We start from the raw sequence: 21,670 nt of genomic DNA, 5'->3' as shown, positions 1-21,670 counted from the left end.
TTGCTTACGGCCACAAAAGGAGATGTTCAGTTTTTACAGAGTAAAAACTACCAGCTCAACTGTGCTCGGGCTTTTACAACTGCATGCTTTGGAAAGCAAGCACTACACCCAGCTAAAAACTGCACCTTGCTAAAGGCTGAGTGAAATAAATGCTGAAGTGACTATTTAAGCCTGAAAATCCATGTCAGGGCCGAGATCACTGAAGATGTGATTGTGCTGTCTGCAGGTAGCTTTGTCTGAGCTTGCTTCACTTTAGAGCCTACATCTGTTAGCAGAAATTACTGTGATATGAACAGCAAGAAGTAATTGTGTGGTATGGGATAAAGCTGACTACAATTGAAAAGCTGAGTGAAGGAATTGCAGATTTTCTTTCAAAGAGTTTTCATCATAAGTGGAGTCCTTTGGGGAAAAAAAAAACAAAAAACAAACAACAAAAAAAACCCCAACAAACACTTGACATTTTTGGCTATTCTTTTTTAACATCCTAGAAAGTATTCCTGCTAAAAAGATTCCCAGAGCTGTGTCCAGATCTCTTTTCAGTGATATTAGCCCAGGCTTTAAAGAAGAACAGATGAGTTCTTTCTTGTTTTTTAATTGCGATCTCCTTTTAAATTGTTTTAAAAGCTGCTTTGTTTGTGGTAAAGAGGACCACTTCTTCTATTCCCACCCAGGGAACAGCAGCATGATGTGAAGAAGCAAGAAGACAGAATATTGTATTCCAGTACAATGTATCCATTAGCAAGGGATGGGAGTCAGTAGTTTGCCCTTGAGATTTTAAAATAAATAAAAAAAAAACCACAACGAAAACCAAAACAAAAATGGGGAGGAGAAACCAATCCCTGGGCACTGTGGGTGCTTCAGCATTTACCGTACGGGCTGTCCGCGGAGCAGGCTGTGCCACCGGCACACTGTGGTGTCCCTGCCCCAGAGCATCCCTTCACCTCCCAGCTCAGCAGGCCTTTCTCGGTGTACCGAATTTGCCTGTCCTTCTGTGGCAGGGGGCTGTGGGGAGGCGCTGGGGAATGATTGCTGTGGGCATAACTACTCTGCAAAGTAAGCAGGTTTCCAGCCCATGCGAAAAAATAGCTCATTTTAATTGCCGTATACAACTCTGCAGGCAAAATAGGTTAGCAGGGCTGGCAAAGCTTAGTGCGTGGAGGGAGCCAGGTAGGAGGGACCTGTCTCTGAGTGACTATATGTCCTTAAGCTTTCTGCAGGTGTTCAGAAGCTTTTCCTCAATGGTTTCCCTTTACCCTAATGCAAAAGCATCCAGAGAGCCAAAAAATTTCAAGGACTCTCTGCACAAGATTCTACATGTTGGAGTTCATTCCCACAAAGAGAAAAATCCCACTTCAAAATTGCCGGGAGTTCAAGTTGCCCTATCACAGAATTCAAAAAAGGGATTTTTTCCCCCCCCCCAGAGCTTTCTACCCTTGTGCTACTTTTTGCTACTTATCAAACAGAGCGTTATTTTCTTCTGGGCTGTTACCATCAGAAAGAAACCCAAACCTTTGATTAAAGTGCTGGGGGGGCGGGCAGGGGGCGGTGTATCTTCACTATATGCAGCTCTACCTGAAATCTTGTGCCCCCAAAACTCTTCATTGAAAGGATAACCCTGTGAAAGGGGAGAGGAAAGGAAGTTGCATTATTTCAGGGAAACTAAGTTTCCAAGAACTTAAGGCCTGGTCCAGCACAACACTCAATTACATATATGGTGCAAACAAAGAAGTGGTGATTTCAAAGCATGGTGTTCATGTGCTTACTTTACTTTTACCAACAGCTGAAACGCTATCTGGGAAATTTGGAAGAGGATTTTACCTACAGAGGAATCCCTTCTGTGCATGTGAGCCTGTACCCTTCTAGCACAAGGACCTGTGCGACTCAGTGCCTTGAGGAGCCTGGAGTACACATGAGGTCTGTGACCCAGTGGTTGGTGGGGGCCCACTAGAGGTCCTGGCCTAAGGACTGACATGTGGTTTGAAGCTGGGCTGTGTGACACTCTCTAAAGGATATTTGAATATTGTTATCCTTCATCGTCTACATCTGGTTTTGTACTGATCTCACATTCGGAGTTATCCATCTCCTCAATCAGTCACTGCATGTTCACCTTCAGAACATCTTGGCCTGACTGAAATAGCATATGAAACTGCCAGACCAATACTCTCCTTCTTCTGCTCCCATTTGATCCTGGACTCTGGCTTATGCTTAGCCAGTTTTTAATTTAAGTTTTATCCTGCTGCCATCTAGAAAATGCCTCCTTGTCTGCAATGCAGTTTTTCTAATCTGCCTGTCACTTTCTGAGCCAATCTTCAACAAATTACTCATTTTTTTTCTTGTTCTTGTAGCTAGTGGATATAGCACCAATTTAAGTTACTTTCCCATTTTTTTGTGTGAAACGGACAGCTTGTGTAGTATGTGGAAAACAATTTTAATAGGTTTGTGCCACAATGTGAAAAAAACTTGAGAATGTACTTTTAAAACTGAACCAAATAAAGCTAAAACTTCTGGTTAAAGTAATAATTTACCTTTGCTGCTGTGCAGTTACACTGATTCATCTACTGAAGCACAGATTAAAAATAGTGTTCTGGTGCTTAGAGCCTCAGTTGTGTTGGGATTTTTGCATATGGTAAGAGGAAACGATTATTGCATCTGATAAATGTCATATCTGTAGCTTGGTATAGAAGAGTGTTGTATTCATACCAGTTCTCTTCAGGGAGAAGAATAAAATAAGCAAAAATCCCACATTGCTTTATTTTTCATTCAGTTGCATCATTGGTATTTATACCAATGCCTTAAGCTTATCTCAAAGTCACTTTTATTAAAGTCACTTTTGAGATCACCCTAATAAATGTAAGTTGTTTTGTTTGCCCTCTTTCTGAAGCAAAAGTTAGTTGTGATGGGCGTGAAAATTGTTTAAGTCTGTGAACATAAGCAGAAAGTTGGTTGGTGGGGCTTCTCATCAACAGCCATGAAAAGGTTTACTTTCCAATGAGGTTTAAAAAAAAATCTGAAAATTAAGTTTCACACAAAAAGTTTGCAATGAGTAGGAAACAAACATTTGCCCTTGGGAGTTTCTTTGTTGGAAAGATGCTTCCAGCCATCCCTCGCTCTTTTCTTTTTTATCTGCTGCACTATTGCCAATGTGATACAACAATACTCCACAGATGACAAGAGGTGCTTTTTTAAAAGCAGGATTGTTGTCTGGTACGAGTCCCCAAGGTGCACATTTCCAGAGTTTTCCAGCTCTCCTGAGGATGGCGGTTCCCTTGCTTTTCCAACAGCCCCACCAGGAGCAACACGGCAGCTTCCCAGGGCGTTCACCTGTGCCAAGGAGGGAGTGGAACCACCCTGGGTTTACAGCCCCAGGTGGCTGCCGAGATGAGACCGGGTCAGCCCCTCCTCGCGCTCTCTCGGAGCCCTTCGTTACGTACGTGTGCTGTTTGCATAAAGCTTTGCATGCGTTTGATACCGGTTCTGAGGAACAGCACTTTGTTTTTCAGCTGAAATTGGGGAGCCATTTGCGCAGCTCCCATGGGTGGGCTGCCGAGGGCTCAGGCTCTGCCCCGCTGCCCGACATCTTGGCCGGGGAGAACGTCCCCACTCCCGTGGCAGGGCCGTCTCGGGTAGGCTCACCCCACAGCCTTGAACTCCGCTGGAGGACTGTCCTTTGATATCTTGGTTATAAAGAGCATATTAAGCCTGCTGAGAGGGAGGCATTGTTTGCTTATGGGGCTGAGGTAAGCTTGTTAAAGTTTTAAGTTCCCATGTAAGGCAGCAAGATGATAGCTTTTTTACCGGGATTAGATATAAGTCACGTGTGTATGCAAACCCAAACCTTTGCAGCAGGCTCCCGTTGTCATTTTTGATGTCAAAGGTGATTGGCCTGATTCCAATAGGGGAACAATTTTAAATAATCTTTCCTATCTATAAACAAAGAGTAAGTATAATTCCCCGAGCTCCGGCTCCTTATACAAATTAAGGTGCATCATATCAACTATACATACAGCTGCTACTTGTGTTGCCTCTGAACACACGAACACAAAATGAGCTCTCATAGCAAAAACCATACAGTTCTGCACTCCTTTTAATACAAAGCAGGGTCCATTTGTAGACACTCGGCTTCAAAGTCCGTGAGAGAGACAAACCTGATCTGCTGCTTTTTGCCCCAAAGCGGCATTACAGAGTCGCTTTGGTGGGGAAGCCGCCTCATCCAGCCAGCAGCTGTGATGGGCTTCATTCCCAGGCAGGCTTTGAACTGGTGGCACTGTGGGTGTGGAGGACAGAGATCTGCCACAGCTCAGTAATTCTTGTTTTATGGCATGGGCTGGAGCCCAGAAGGGGAAAGTCCGAGCAAGTCAGGTTGTTGCTTCCTGGTCTCTACGGTTGGTTTTTCCACGATGAAAATGAAGTCTGTTGGCAGGCACGGGAAGGAAAATGTGCACTGTTTGTTGCCATGCTTTTCCTACCCTGTATCAAGGTGCAAGTGTCCCCAAGGTGTCCCCGAGGCCTCTCCCACAGATACCATGCAGCTGTAAAATGAGCACAAACATTAAAAACAGCCTGATGACTGATAGGTTTTAACTAGTGTTAGGATACAAAAGAGAGAACAGCTTCATCAGACCAGGATGGACCTGCTTAGGCTGCCATTTCTGTTGAGCTAACTGTAAATTGGCAGGTTTCAACCCCTGAAAGATTTTTAAGCGGTTGTAACAGCGCGGTGAAACAGCGCTGAACACACACGCTCACTCACAGATCAGTTCCCCATACGCTGTACTTTAAATACAACTCCCTGAGCTACTCTGTTCGTGGCCCTGAAGCCTGAAATTGGAGTGATCGGATATACGGTTATGTGCCTGTCAGCCCGGCCTCCCCCAGCTGAGCCTTGTCAGTAAATACATTGGATTTCTCTACATTTGTGAATTCCAGAAGCGAGACTGCTGGCCGTCGGTTGCGTGTGTAGGAAACTACTTATCCCTAAGATGGCAACAAGGCAAACTGGCACCATTTTTTTTTTTTTGTAGCAGGATTATCTACCTTCATCAATCACATCTCATACTTGAGAACTAAATTAACAGTTTTCCATGTCAACTGAGTTTTTGTTGCCCAAGCTCAGCTGTGATCGCAAAGAAACAATGGAAATGTTTGTGCACATAAACACCCGGCACCTAGGCAACAAAATAGAGGAACCTGACCTGCTTGTTCAGGATGTGAAACCAGCTACTACAGGGAGGGCAGAGACGTGGTGGAGCAGCTGAAGTCACTAGAACATACATATTCAAGGGTAGGCATTGCTCACAAGTGGAGGTGTAAAGGCAGAAGTAGTGGCTGTCAATGGCTGTCAGGGATATGACAGTGGAAGGAGCAAGGGATGCTGTAGCTAATAGAAAGTTGATTTTGATCCAAATCATTTAGGGGAAGGAAGTAAAACCTCTGTTGGGATAGTGCTGAGAACTTGCTAAAGCACTTCCTTTCCTCTCTCCACCATCACACAATTAATCCTGCAGCCTTAAAGCTTCCTTAGCCTCCATTCCTTCGTCTTTCCCCTGCTTTGCTGACTCATGAATCTCTACCTGAACTCATCTGTCCATGTCTTTCACTCCCCAGACTGAGCAGCCTCCCATTGCAGCAATGCCCAACCTTGATATTTCAGGAAGGCATGCAGCTTGGAATGCAGCTCTAGACAGAATGGGACATCATCTTTGCTCAATCAAAAAGATGTTTTTCTTGTGAAAGCAGCAAAGCCTAACTCTTACTGGAGGTCCCTAGTGCTGGCATCCCTGTGGCCCTCCATGCACCCACCCTTCTCCACAGCATTGCCAGCTCTGGTGTGGGGTCTCGTCATGCCAGGCCAGATGTGCCCCATGCTCTGAGAGGCAGTGTCCTGCAAAGGCTGACACAGAAAGAGCTGAGGCACCACCTTTGGCAAGTTCCATGGCCTTCCTCGTGCTCCATGGTCCTTCATTCAGGACAGAGCTGAGATGATGGGGGTCACAGCATCCATCTTCATAGGTAGGCTGAGGATTTTTATTCCAGTATTCATATGCTTTTCCATGGTTGTAAGGAGTCTCAGCTTGTATGAAGGGGTAGAAAGAGCATTTGGCAATTGGAAATCTGCCAGACTCAGAATAACTGAGGGACTAAGACATCCTAAAACCCTGGGAGACTATAGAGATTGATAATGGTTAAATCCTTCTTGTCTGGAACTAGCTAGATGGCATTATATCTAATGTGGCTCATTTGGCCTAACACCCTCTGGAAGTCCCTAATGCATAAAAGTTACCTGCCAGGCTCCACATCCATCTGGCAGGACCATTTCTTACATTCAAGACTGGCCAAGGAGTGCTTTCTGTGTCAGTGTAAGAGAGTCCGTACAAATCCCTTTCCTGATTTAGATTATATTGCTGTAATTGAAGGTTCAGGATTTAAAAGAAAAATTGACCAAATACATTATTCATCAAATATTAGAGAACATAAAACTTCTAGGAGTTAAGCCAGAGGGCCAGTAAGAACCAAGGAGCACTGTATGTTATGAAGAATAATAATGTGCCTGTGTTAAGTGTCTGTATGATGCAGGGTAAATGAGTGGTTTTAAAATGTCTTAGTATAGATTGAATTGAGATGAATCACCATAATTTTCAAGGACAGCCTGTCTCTGGCATGGAAAAAGCCAGCCAGTACATCCAAATGCACAAATGTGGGAGTTTGTGTATTCAGGTCTTCACTCCACCAGGGACTGCTCAGCACAGGATGCCTTTTATGCCTCAGCTGTAGGGATAAAATGGAATTAAAAGGTCAAAATATTCAGCAGTTTCACAAACAACGGCCCGGTGCTTATCTTTCTTGCAGTGGCCCCATGGAGAGCTGCCCAAATCTGCCTTCTTCTAGCAAGTGCTTGGGAAGGTGGGTAAAGCATCAGGTATTTAGCTTGTGCCAAGCCGTGTGTTTCCCTGGCCAGGCTGGTACCAGGACCTGCTTTATGTTGGATATAAAGATGTGAGGGGAACTGGAGGCTGCAAGGTGGGTGTACTGAGAGGAAAGAGTTAACTGCAAATGCCTTGCTCTGCTGTGGCTGAGAACTGTCGATGTCTGCAGAAGTATAGTTAATCGATCAGCATCTCAGCCTCTGCTTGATATGTCTTGGTCAGCCTCTAATTACCGCTTCAGTGCAAGGCTTCCTGCTCGAGAGAGGCTGTGGAGCCACAGCAGCGCTGCTTAGGGCTCAGCTGCTGCTTCTGTCCTCCTGCAGTCACTTTTAGGACTTGCAGGTGTTACTGCTCTCTGAGCAGGACTTCTTGCTACAAATGATGGATTAAGTCAAAATGGCATCACTAACTTTGCTTTCTCTGCCAACAGCTTTGAATGAAGCTGCTGACCAGAGATTCCCAGTGCCTCTACTGACAGGATCTGGCAAGATTTGATCATTAGCTCAGTTTTTCCCTTCTCAGTAAACTCAGAGGTGCATCCCACCAGACCCACTCTGTCACAGCTCCTGCTGGGTGTTCACATGGCAGCTGTGGTTTGGCTGCTGTGCTATCAGTGATATGCTGGTGATATTCTGCCCCGTGACTTCAGCAGATCCAGGTGGTGCAGTTTCCCTTTTTCCCCTGAACCTGGCCAATACAGAGGGCTGGATGAGAATCAGCTGGCAGACAACCTGGCAAGAAGGGGTGCAAGGTGCGAAGAGATGGGCAAGAGAAGCAAGAGATGTGTTTGCAAGTCATGACTGCACTGTTACAGCCCCGCTGTGCCCACCTTTGCCAAGGAGTTTGGCCATTTTTGAGTCTTTCCAGAATCCACTGGCTCTCAGTTTCCCACCTAATGAACTTTCCAGACAGTGTCTACCAACACAACACCTGACACAACAGGATGGACCCTGATTTTTCGTGGTCTCGCCTTCAACTCAGAGTATGGCAAGGTGTTGGCAGCTGCCTGTGACAAGCCTGGTGAGTGTTCCTCTGGGAGAGAATCTGGGGGCTGCTTGGCCGTGCAGAGGGCATCAGCGATATCTCACTTATTTCCATCTGCTTCTGGGATTCATTCTACCTAATCTACCTCATCAGCTCCATTATGGGATTTGGGCAGTTCCAAGTAACAATTTGAAGCACTCACTAAACTAAGCCTGGGACCTGGATGCAAACATAGCGGGCTGATATTTAAATCAGACTTCACTGTAGAAAACCTGGATTTGGCAGCACTACCTTGTTTCATAATTTTTGTTTGTTTGTTTGGGGTTGGTTTTTTTTTTGCCACACCCCCCACCTTTTCTTTTTAAATTGCCTGACTTGTTTTGGGGAGACAAGAATGAAAAGAAATGTTTGGAAACTCAGAATTTCTGCTTAAATGTTCAGAAAGTAGATTGAACTGATTTTCGTACTGTGGAGGTCTTATCTAAAGAAGATAAACACTTCAAACCTAACAAAATGTTGCATTTAATATGAAATTATATATCTACGTATGCAATTTGTATGGATATATGCAGTTTATATAGATATATAAAATTAGGCTCTTCTGACCTGCTGGTAATCTTGAGTAGACAAGCATTTGAATGAAAAGGAGATTAATGATGACAGCACAATGAATGAAGTCTGCTGAGATGATGATCCACAAAAACCTCCCATATGAGGGGGTGTTTATGCTGTCTAGTTTAGATGCTCTGAATTGCCTAAATGCATACCTAAACTACCCTGAAGCAGATGAGGCGATTGTCTTCCCTCAGTGAGCATTGCCAAGAGCCGCTGGTAGAGCATTTCATTGCAGCGCGATACCTCCAATCTGTACCTTTTTCCTGGTGGCCCATTTGAGTTTACCTTCCAAAGACAGGTATTTTAGATCACACTTTTGATTTATTGTTGATGAACACTAGCTGGTAAGTTGGACTGACGTATAAAGAGGAGTTTGCTGCAGCGGGGCTTAACAAGGTGGCATAGGGCAATCTATTTATTCAATTTATATTGGTAGAAACACACACTGTAGCTACTGGCTTATTCTGACTACAAATAATGTGTATTTGTCACTTTCAGTGCTGAGGGAACCTGAGCAACAGGAACCTCTATTTATCTGTAGTTTTAGCTTCCTTCATGCATCACTGATAGTGGAAATGAAACACAGGGAAAAAAAAAAAAGATGAAAACTCTGCCATAAGCTTCAGTGGAGCTTTAACATACTGCAAGATGCTCCTGCAGGGATTTCCCATCTGCCTTTACCTACCAGAGTTACAAGAGCTTATCCACCCACAGCAGCCACAAAGATAGAAATGTTTTCAAGATGTAAATGCTTTCCTGAGCATTAGACCCTGCTAGAGATGTTCTTTATCCAAAGATTTTAGAATTTGAGATGTTTGGTCTCCTGCATTGCAATTTGAATAAACTGTTTCCATTTTCTGTGCATTGTTTTCTCCCCCCCCCCCCCCCCCGCGATCATCAGTAAAAAGGAATGAGTGGTGTTCATGACCATTTAAAAATGGCTACAATGTGCTATAAATGATACATTTCTAAACTGTAAATTTTGTGCCAAAGAAGTTCTTCCTTCTTCTCCTGCCCACTTTTGTAGTGGTAACTGGTTACACTTTGCTCCTGCTTTGGAATTTCCTTCTCCATGACGTTTCCATCGTGAATTCTGTTTCGGCTGGCCTTTGTGCAGTACAGATTTATAAAGTATATTTCCCTATAATCCTCCAAGAGCTGGGAGTGTGTAAATGAGTCCTTCTGTTGCATGCCCAGGGGGTGCTTTTATGGTTTGGGAAATCACTGCCTGCAGCTGAAAAGTCCCAAACGGTGTATTCTCTCCCCGGTGTCTGTGCATTGATGGCAAAGGCAGCAGAGATGTTTAATGAGCTAGAGATGCTTCGGACTTTGGACAATGGGCATTGGAGCAAAAATGCTCATTGTGAAGACGAGGGGCAGCAAAAGGCCTGTGCCACATTTATAGCTTTTTTCAAGCAAACCTGCTGACTCGCTGCAAAGAGGCAAATTTCTTCCTTGTAGCTCTGTTGATTAAGTTCCAGGATCTGTGGCTTCAGGGACGCCTGCTAAACTCATACAGTCATGCAGGAAAGATTTTAAAATTAGTAATAAAAACATTGGCAAATAGTTGTAGATGAAATCAACTGTTGCTCTCTGGAATAATCTCTCAGGCTTTATCTCCAGGGCCTCCACAGCTCAATGCCCTGCAGAGATGTGCAAGCTAGCACTACATGCAAGCTTTGTCTTGCTCATAAAACTAGGATGGGGAGGGTGACTAAAATGATCCCCATGTTGCTTTACATGTCCATTTATGAGCCTAAAGCATATTCACAAGAAACACTGTCAGCGTTTTGTCCCTTCTTGCCTTAACCAGATGTTTCTGTATCCTGGTTTGCTGCTGTGAGAGATGGGGGGACAAGTGGGAATACTCAGTGCTGGTGTCAACTGGAGGTTGGCGTCATTCGGTATCGCACAGTTGTGTGCTTTCGTGAGAAGCCAGTCAGCTTCGCTGACAGCTGATCCGGAGCCAAGACACCAAAAGGTTAAGGCGCAGCTTCTCTGTGGCTGCTGCCGCTCAGTTTCCCATGGCGTGGGGAGGGACGATCCTGCGGACCCAGTTTACCCTCTGGAGTCCTCCCCGAGCGAGCGCTCCCTGGGCTGCAGTGCTCTACCATATTAGGAGTGTATGAAGCAAAGCCCAGGAGCCAGGATCAGGAACTCTCCTGTCAATCTGAAGAGATGCTGCTATATTTAGTAATGGGCACATGGGAATAGCAGCTTAAATATGGGAGGGGGCTGCTGGAATGCTGAAATGTGTTTGCATGCACTTGACTCTTGATGGAAACTCTCAGATTGTGCTATCTTTAGAGGGTCTTGTACATAAATTACATTTTCCTATTTTTGCTATGAAAAGAAAAGCAATTCAGCTGATGTATACCTCTACCACAATAGGTGTGATAAACAGCAATTACTGCACGGCAAAATAAAGCCCTTGTTAAGTGCTTATCTACCCCCTTGTTTCAGTCACATGTAAACTAATCAGCAAAAGTCTATTGCATTTAAATGCAATTATGGCATCCATTATAATGTGAACAACAACTCAGTTGTGGGGTTTCTTTTTCTTTTTTCTTATTTTCATGGAACGTTACTTGAAGATGAGACAAAGAGACACCTTGTGTTTTAAACGCCTAAATAGGAAAGTGAGAAAGTACTGTTAGGAGCAGGAGTACTTTGATTTCAATTAGTATGCTTATATTCCCCTCCATAAACAGACAAGCCCCCTTGCATCTAGTGACCATAAACGAGGAGAGAGCCTCCTAAATGATTGAATTAATAAAGTATTTAGTGTGGTAGCAGTCAGATGCATCTGATGAACCACACTTTATTTTAATAGAAATATACAGCTGTTCTCCATCCAGAAAAGCAGGTTTTCTGGTTTTCAGCAAGAACAGTGTTCTGTGGTTTTCTCTCCTTGTTTTCCACCCAGACTGAGCGCTCTCTGTGAAGGTCAAGTGACTCCTCCAAGGTCTGGTACTGAGTCAAGAGCTAAATATGGAACCAGGATTCCCCTAATTCGCACTCATCTACGAGTCACTCGACTACATAATCTCTAGGAAAAGCATGTGGGGCCGAATCACTGTCAGGAAGGCTGAGGTGGGAAATTCAGGTGAAAGCCCCTTGTGGAGATTGATTTACTCAATGTATCCAAGGAGAGGCAGAAGTTTGGCATTAATGATTCGTGCAGGGGTTGATGTTTATTTTTTTTGCTGAACGGGGAAAAAGGAGGGTCCAGAGAGTCCTGTCGTCCTGTTCTGGGTCTAGAATGCTGAACCCATTGACCTGCCTCTCGGCTGCACTGCAGTGGTGTATCCATTCTGCCATAGCTTTGCTCTCCAGCCCTGTAGGCAACATACATGACAGAGGCTGGAAAACCTGATGCAGCTCAAGGCAAATATTATTCCTTGTTTTTCTTCAGGGGCTGGACAACTCCTCTCTACATGTGAATATGACCGGACATCTTTCCTCCAGGAAAATACTGTCTGCCTTTGTTTAGCATTTGTTTAGTGACATTCCCACCTAACTACTCCAGGTACACAAAATATACTAGTGCATACATAGTTATATATATGTATGTGTGTCTTGAAGGTATACACACACATCAATATATGTACTTCCTTTAGAGCCACTAGTGCCCTTTGGCAAGATTTGTCTATTTTTTGTGTTTTGTTCTTTCTTAAAAAAATACCTCTTAATGAGCCTACAATTTGATAACAATATTGTCTGAGCAATATTTCCATGGTGACATTGTGACCCATGTCTGGGATGCCCAGAAGCACTCCTGCTCAGCCTGCTGTGGACAGAAACGTACAGCCCAGGTTAGGTAATGCCTGAAAACCTGTCTCTTCCTGAGGCATACACAATTACAGTCATTTGGAAATGACTGGAAATGATGGTAATTCCTATCCACGCTTGGAAGTGCAATAATTAGCTCCTGGGTCTAGAACTGTCATAGGAAAAGTTCCTGCTATTTTTTAATGGACTTTGTCCCTCTCTCTCTACTTATGACAGATGCTCCGGCACTATGAAGGTAAGCTGGTTTTCTAGTGTAAATTCCTTTCTCTGGCTTCTTCCACTATTTACCTGGCATTTCAGGCATATACTACTGTATTGACATGAAGTTTTTCTGAAAACCTGAAGGTAAATGCAACAAAACGAGGAGGGAACACCACAGCTTCAAAAGGAGTGATCTCAATTGCCAGCCTTCAACTTGGCTTAAGTCAGTCTCTAAGCAGTTTTAGAAAGAAGGATGTAAGAATGTTCTTTCATTTTCCTTACAAGAATAGTCATCCACTTTCTTTCTGTCTCAGCTGCTTCTGAGGAAACAAGCAAAGAAAACCATGCTTCGTTCCAAAAATTAGGATTTTTTTGCCAGACGGCTGCAGTGCTCTGTGAATAATGGGATGTGTATTTTGTGTGTAGACAAACAATTACCAGCACAGTCTGTAAATATGCAATATATACTCAGAGTTTGTCCTGAAATTTTTGTTACCACTGCCAACTGAGCGTGCCTCTGTCTGGAACAAGAGCAGCATTGTCCGACATGGGAAAGCTTCGGGCACTGGACTGCCCTGCCTCAAAATGGAAGCTGTGATGCACTCAAGCATGCAGTAAACACTGCCTTCTCCATCTGCGGATCTCCAACAAGTGCATCACGGTGGGTCAGTAGGTGTTTAAGCTTTGGCTTATGGTAAATTAGCAAGTATCAAACACAGTTGTTAACTGCCGGACTTCTAGAATGAACGTACTGCAGGGGTAGGAAGTGGGTGGACAAGGGTGGTTAGTCATGCCAAAAGCTTACAGGCTGGGTCTTTGAGGTCTAGAAATAATTAGTAGCTCATGCCCATGGGTGTGTATCACAGAGATGCACTTGCACGCTGTGTGACAGGGTCACTGCTGCTCAAAAGCCACCTCACCCCAGTGGGGGTTCACCCTTTGATGTCACTGGATGTGGGGAGACAGACGGATCCTGAGTAAGATCTCTCTGCCAGAACACAATGCCACACAGGATTAGTGCAGCTTTATTCAGAGCAGGGAAGTGCAGATTTATAGGTGCAGCCCCTTCTCTTCACCTCTTGTCTACTGCAGGGAATTTTGAAAACCATATCTCAATGCAGCAGTTATGCTACACAAGAACAAATGCTTAAAATTACCTGTAAGTAAGGAGCAAATCACTTTTTGTAGGGGATCACTAATGACAAGCATCTTTCTGTTTTCCTGTGACATGGTCACACTGCTTTGCTCATAGCTAAGTGGTGCCCTACATCTGTTGACTGACTGACAAATTGCTTGAACAATCAACACTTTCTAGCAGTCTAGAAAGTCTAACCGTCACCTTAAGCTGACTTTAAAAAAAACTATTTTGTTCTACTAGACTGATCAGAGGCATAAACCTTTCCGGAGCCAGAAAACCCCAAATTCGGCACATGGTGATTTACTGGTTCAGAGGCCTTGATCAGTGGGATACGAAGGTGAGGTTAGGAAGGGATGTTTCAGAGGGGTTAAAAATGTTTCCTTCTTTCGTCACTGTTCCGCTCTCCTTTTCCTCCGAGTATTGTCTTAAAAGATCAGAAATTGTCCTGTTCAGATGTATTTGCTTGTGTCAGGTATCCAGCTGCTCCTCTGTTTGATCTCTGTCTGTATCTGTCTAGGTTCCTGTGTCACTTTCATTGCTATTATCCCTGCAGATAAATGAACAAATGCGGTTTCAACTTCCATTTCTCTCCCAAGGAAATAAAATCTAAAATTTCTCCCTTTGTCTGATAATGGCATCCCGAAGAACTGTTGGAAGGGGCCATCATGGACAACACTTGTTTCCATCTCAGGCAGGGATGCGTACATAGAGAATAGTACATCACTGATCTGTTCTCCTCCGTGACTGTTCTCAATCAATGTTAGCCTCACTTTGCTCAAAACGGCTCAAGATGCCTAAAAACAGTTTCCATTTAGCACATTGAATTGTATTTGTAACTGGGAAGACAGATAATAGAAATACTTGCTGAGAAAATGTGAGCCTTTGAGATACAGTTTTGGGCATTTTATTTTAGAAAATCTATGAGATCAAGGGAAAGACTTTAATTATTTCCAGTGGCCTTCAGACGTATCTGTTAGCATCACACTGAAAAATATGTAGTTTTTTTCCCTCTATACTGAGAACTGATCTGAGAAGGAAGATACAACCACCCCCTTAAATGTACCTCCCATCACCAGCTAAGAGGGTACTCTAGGTTTATCATCCGTTGTTTCAGACAATGGGTCTCAAAGAGTATGAAGAGTAAAGCAAACAAACCCAGCTGCTCTTTACTCTAGTGGGCACAAGAAGTCTTTAGGTCTAGATAAAACACTAAAAGCATCCATATGTGTTTTCCTATGTGGAGTTCTCCATATCTGAACAATCACTCTTCTCTAGGGTGGCAGGGAGGGATCTCCTCGTTGTAGCCACCCTCTACATCAGTCTTCCTCGTGCCAAGATCAGTGTAGCAATTACACAGATATCACTCCAGTCATTGAGGCATTGGCCCATGCCTTAGTGTTCTGATGGAGACTTCTTTGCTTACAGTCCTCTTCCAGATGTTCTGGGGGAGCTGGGGGACTCCTGAAGCCTGGAGTCCACAGCCCTCTCATCGGGCAGCCTGTTCCTCCGTTGTTTCCCCTTCTGCATTTAAACTAAGCCTGTTCATGGGGCTTGCATGTAAAAAGATGATAAACATTCAACAGCTCTTCTGTGTTTGCCTTCTTTGAAGTGAAATAATCTCCTCAGCAGCATCCCGTGAGGCTTTCCTTGAGACAGGGAATAAAGACCAATGATCCCCACCGCCCCCCTTGCTGAACACCGGGTGTGCAGAGTAGCACAGGCACATGCTCACAAAGCCACCAGGGTGAAGGTTTTCTCCAGCTGCCAGTGAAAAGCACTTCCCCCAGGGCTTGGTCTGGCTCTAGACTGGTATTTCATGTGCTGCAGCCATGGGCTGCTTGTCTTGCTCTGAGCAGCCCAATGTGGAAAAGCCAAATCGGTGTGGGAAATTCAAACTGGAGAATGCTCAGGTGGGATCTGGGCTCCCTACCAGAACTAAGGGCTTTGAGAAAGTAACAATCTGTAAAAAATGTAGAGGTTGGGGACACGGGGGAGAGAAGCAGGGTTTGCTAGAGAAAAGAGCTGATTTCGTGTGTACTTGAGTGAACATGAACTGTTCAGTCTCGGAGATGACAAATGAGGCTAAAGAAATTTGTTGTTTCTTGTGGATGTTGCATTAGCTTTCACCAGCAGTCTTTACATCCCTGCATGTTAAGAATGGATGGTTTAGGGCTGAAAGTGTAGAGGGATTGTTCAGGGGGAAAGGTCTTTTTTCAAAAGGCGTGATTGATAGCTGAAATCCTGTGAACCACAGTCATCTGTTTGCAGAAAGCTTCCCTGCCGTCCATGCAGCTAGATTTCTGCCTTCATAAATATTGCCTTTCAAGACATATTTGCTAAATCATGTCCAGTTCACTATCATTTGCCAGCCTTGTTTAATTTCATTAGCTCTCTGGCCCAGTTCATATTGTTTAAAATGCATAGTGTTTCTTGGGAATGGCACATATGAAATTATGCAAACTGTTTAGAATAGCTTCACCCCAAGCATTCAGCATGGGTAAGTTAAAAAGAATTTGAGAGAACTGCATTATACTGACATGTTTCATTAAGGTCAGTAATGAAGTAATGTGTGTGCACGAATACATGTGTTTGACAGTAAGAGAAACGGACGGTAGCAAACAGCCTGGCTCCCAGTGGAGTGTAGCCATGTAGGGCCAGATTCCTTGCTGCAGTGCCGCCTGATTTGGCAGAGTCAGAGCAGAGCTGAATTTGCCCTTTTTTGTTTCCTGTAGTGATAGCAGACATATATGCCTCTACTGAGCACGTAGCCATACTGCAACATCGGAGGGCCATCTATAATTTAGGTGAAATCAGCAGGGCTCTATCTGTTGATCCCAGATTGGATCTGACCAAATACTCAATAGATGTTGCCTATTATCATCGGGGGGAAGAGGGTGTATTTATTTTCTATTTTTCCAGACTACCCTGACATTGCCCCCTCCCCAGCAGCATCAGAATAGTACTGATAAAGTATAGCCATTTTACCAGTAAGAGGAAACAAAGGATTTATAAAAAAAAAATTTAAAAATGCCAGTATATCAGTCCAATGGACCCTGTGTGCATTGCCCTTTGCTGCAGGGAGAAGACTGCCTGTTCAAGGCTGACCCTGAACACAGTCAGGGCTGAAGCAGAGCTCAGGCCGTGTAAATGGCATTACCTGGCTCTTACTCCGCTTCTGGGCACAATGAATAATCACTGCAGTGGTTTGTTGCCCTGCTTGGCTTTCAAACGCTGGAAGTGCTTCTCTGTCCCCAGCGAGGTGCAGATCACACCACCACTCTTCTGAGGTGCAATGCCTTCGAGTCAGCAGCTCCTACTGAACCCACTAATTGTTAAATATGTGTAATTACCTTCTAACCCCTCTCTCCCCCCCCTTTTTTTTTTCCTCTTCCTTTTAGCAGATTCTTTGCCACTGTTCTACTAATGCAGGCACCTACCTGCATGGGAGTGACTACTCAGTTTGTTCCCAGATTGAGCATCTCCCTGTAACAAGCATTAAATAAGGCTTACAGTAACAGACTGTAGTCTTCCAGAAAGGGTGTGTTTTAGGTCAAAGGATAAGCATCTTCTTGTAAAGACTGTTGAATAGTGATTAAAAACATTGGGAAATCAATTATTTATTCAATGAAGTGGAAGGCTGTGATGGATTCCCTGGTGAGACAGCAACAGGTCGAGGCACCATGGCATGATCTAGTTGCTCTCCTTCCCCTAAAGCCTCACTGCCAACTGGGGCTATGGCATGAAACTATCCCAGCCTCCCATAGCCAGGGCAGGACAGGTTGCCTGCACCAAATGATGGGGTCTCACAGTGCGGTGGGAAGTGCAACACCGTTTCCAAGGTGTTTTGCCATCCTGAGAGGTTTGCTCCCTAGGATCCTGCTGAAACAGTGTGATTCCCTCTGCAAAGCTACATGAACTGGTGTTTGGAATAGGGGACTTCCCTTCCTCAGGGTGCAACATAACCCTAAATAATGTCATGTTCCATTAACTTTCCCCCTCCTCCTTTTTTCTTAAATGCTCTGATTTTGTGTGTCTCATTTGGGGAGGTATTGGAGGCTGGGAGAAATTTTTCTCGTCCCATTGTGTTTAGGAAGATGCTCACAGTTCTGCACAAAAGGCCCCACCTACACTTCAGTCATCCGCCAACATGTGAAATGTTTTGGACATCTTCTGTCTGTGATTTACAAAGCAATAAATGAAATAAAAATAAAGAAGGAACCGTCACAAATGCCCATTCCACATCTCTCTCTCTCTGGCTGTCTCTCACACTTTATTGGTATAATTATAGCTCGTCTCCCCATGTTCCCTTAGCAACAGATGAGGAGGTGGCTGGCTGCCTGTCCGTGCTGCTGCCTTCCTCGGAGGACATGGCAAGTGGTGCCACTCTGCCTCCTGCCCTGTGGTGGGACGCTGCTGGGAGGGGAGCTCCTGTGGAAGATCCACAGCTATAAGTACTCGGAGATGCTTGTTTGAAGTACCAGACAGGACTCAGGCAGGTTTTTCAGATGATACACTGAAATCCTCTCCGTGATTTTACTTGATTTTTATAAGAAATATGCAAGCAATGTTGCCAAGTCTTGCAGACTTTATTGTATTATTATGTTCCTGATCAGAATGATTTGTTTTTAAAACCTGCACAAGGGCCTGGCTAGATCAGCTGGAGAGGGGCCAGCAGTTTCCTACACCTCTTCCCAACAGAAGGCAGCAGCTGTGCTCTCTTGTTTGGCCACTTCAGCTACTAAAATACGTTGATCCCATTTCCAGCTTCTCAAACATCTCCTCCCTGGTGGTAGGTGGTCTGGGGCTGGAGCTGCTTGCTTCTGCACCATCCCTGCCTGGCAAGGCTCCTGGCAGAGGGCTGCCTGGACCCAGCAGCTAATCTGGCCCCCAGGGATTACAAAGACAGAGGTGTCTCACTGCCTTTGTAGTACAATCAAATATTGTTTTCTACATCTCATCATGCAGGATTGGATTAGAAACCTCAATGGCAGCATTCACTGCATTTCTAAAAGTCCCATCTGTAGTGTGTTTCCCCAGAAGTCCTGGCAGAGCATGACCTGGATCAGGTTTTATGCTCTTTGCTACTGATTGATAGCCAGGAAAATTGCTAAAAAAACCCCACCAAAAAAGTGTCAAACAAGCTGATTCAATGCCATCGAAGCTGTTCAAGCAAAAGGGAGACAGGAAAAGGCTAGCAGAGTAGGCAGGCACCAGCCATTTTATCATCCTTGCAGGTACTTCACCTATGTGTCCCTCTCCATCTCTTGTCATTTTTGGGGGCAGGAGCTTGGTCACCACACCTGCACTATCATAACTGCATCTACTCTGAGATGTGTGGATCAGGGAGAAAGCTGTTAGGCTCAAGAACAGAAAGCAGATGTGAAACATGATGGCCCATAGCTTTATACCCCCTGCAATCCATAGGTGACATCCACCTGTGGCTGATTCCTGCTCAGGACAGGAGACGAAGGGCCATCTGAGACTCATACACGTAGCAGCCTTCCAGTATCTGAAGGAGGCCTACAAGAAGACTGGAGAGGGACTTTTACAAGGGCACATAGTGATAGGAAGAGGGGGAATGGCTTCAAACTGGAAGAGGGTAGATTTAGAATAGATATTAGGGAAAAAAAATCACTATGAGTGTGGTGAGGCACTGGAACAAATTCCCCAGGGAAGTTGTGGAGGCCCCATCCCTGGAAGTGTTCAAGGCCAGGCTGGATGGGGCTTCAAGCAACCTAGTTTAATGGAAGGTGTCCCTGCCCGTGGCAGGGGGGTTAGAACTAGATGATCTTTAAGGTCCCTTCCAACCTAAACCATTCTATGATTCTATGATTTGTTAGGCTGCTCTGTGCCCCCATTGTGGCCATGGTCCATCTTGCCTGCAGCCCCCTGTGACAGCTGAGGGGGGAGGAACAGGAGCTGTGACCTGCAGGTGCTGTCATGTGGGGTTGCTCCTGGCATGTGGGGTGTCAGGAAATTCCCAGCTGGCTTCTTAGAGCCACAGTCTGGCTCCTCTGCACCTCCACCAGACTGGGCTGAGGCTTGGCCACTCTCCAACCAGTATCCCCTTGGCTAGAGTTCCTGTATTTACTGTGTCTCTAGTTGCAGAACAAAGCTTCTGGCTCAGCAAGGAAGCACGATCAAAATAAAGGCCCAGATGTTCTCAAGGCAAATGCTTTGTCAGTCTCATTCTGTTAAGTTTAGCAAGATAGAGCCACTCCCACTGGTAAGAGCATTGTCAAATCAAATTAGACCTATTCTGTTTTAATCAGTACTGTATGGAAATGAATCATTCCAGTTTATACTGGAACAATCGCATATGCTCTCTGAGAATTATTTCATGCTTCCCTCTCAGATTTTAAGGCACCTGTACAGCAAAAGCAAGCTGCAGTTGTCTGCTGTGTAATTCCATGCAAACCGTGGGCTTGGGCTTCACTTCTGCATGTGCAAGGACTTATTAGAGGTGCAAGAGTTTGGGACATGCAGAGTTGAAAGGAGAAGACAAGACTTCAAATAGACAGGTCTCCAAGTAAATGAGTCATCTCAGAAAGGCGCTTTGTCTTCTTCAGAAATGCCTGAATAGTTCTTGTTTTTGACTGAACACCAGTCCTGCTTTCCCATAGCATGGCAGCATATGGCTCAGTAGTGGGGCATGCCTCTTCTGCCTGGTCTGTGTCTCTGGGTGCCCAAAATAGGCAAATCTCTTGTTCTTGAGAAGGTAACATAGTTATGTGACTGTGGGAGGCTGGAGGAAGGGATTCCAAACTTCTCCCACAGGCAAAGTGATCTTAACAGAAAATCTTGTTATTTTATAATGCAGGGTGTGCTGCAGTGCTACTCCATCTAAATCTCTTCTCTGAGCCTGCTCAGTGTCATTATTGTCAGCTAAAGGCCACACACAAGCATAGTGGGGAAGTAGCCTTCACCTGCAGACCAGGGTGGAAGGGAAGGGAAAGGGAAAGGAAGGGGAAAATTCAGTCAAACCTTTTGTTTCTGTTTTACTCACTGGGGTGAAATTTAGAAGACTTAAATCCAACTGAGCTTTGCGAGTATGAACAAACAAGTTCCAAGCACAGGCACTGAAAACAGGCCATGCCATGCCTCAGAGGTGGGCAACCCCAGAGAAGCACGAGGTGGTTGCTTCCTAGGGAGGAAAGGTGCATGCAAGGAAGACTGTTTGACTACTCGCTCCATTTTCCGGATGGTATGGAAACAGGTTTCCTCTGACTCCAAAGGCTTGTGGGCAGAACTGAGCTACTGACTGAGAGTCCACCAGAGTCATACTGGGGGCAAATACAGACCCAAAATAGACCAGCTCTGGAAGTCTACTGACTGTGAACAAAAACCACCACCAGCTGTTGACAGTACAAAATCTATTCAAGAAATGTATACTGCCCGGTCCAACTTGGGTCCTTCCCTCTGCCATGAATGACAGCTGTAGAGAAGTCTTTGGAGAGGCAGAGCATGCTTTTCCCATTTCCAGAAATAGAACCTGCCTTGGCTGACCCTGTCCTCCGGCTGCACTGATTTACATGCCAAATTCTCTGTCCCAAATACTTGTTTGGTCTCAGACAGGGCATAAAAAGATATGGGATTAGTTATGATAAACTCTGTATCCAAGTCGCTTCTTTCTACTTCAGCTCTTCCAAGAGACATGTCCAGTGCATCCATTCATCTTCCTGCTATCTCACCACCAGCTCTTCTGACCTCGATACCAGTCAATGTTGCTTGTGCTGAGCAACTAAATCCCATACAGTCACACTGAATGACGCCATGGAGCTTGCTGCCTTTGGGACAACCTCCCCATTCCCCAGGGAAGCTCAGAGATCCAATGAGAGGTGCCATGGGCTTTCACTGGCCAGCCGCACTGGCAGAGGGGACAGTTTGTGGTGCTTAGACTTGGAAGTGGGTGGAAATCAAGTCATCTCCTAGAGAGCTGGACCACCTGCCCCCTTGATGCTAAGCAGCTTCATGCTCCTCTCAGACAAGGGCTCCTGGGTACTAAAAGAGAGTCCTT

This window comes from Charadrius vociferus, unplaced genomic scaffold (genome assembly GCF_000708025.1).
Source record: "Charadrius vociferus isolate BGI_N301 unplaced genomic scaffold, ASM70802v2 scaffold125, whole genome shotgun sequence".
NCBI classification, from domain to species: domain Eukaryota; kingdom Metazoa; phylum Chordata; class Aves; order Charadriiformes; family Charadriidae; genus Charadrius; species Charadrius vociferus.
The sequence above is the reverse complement of the archived record's forward strand: the minus strand, read 5'-3'. Positions refer to the sequence as shown.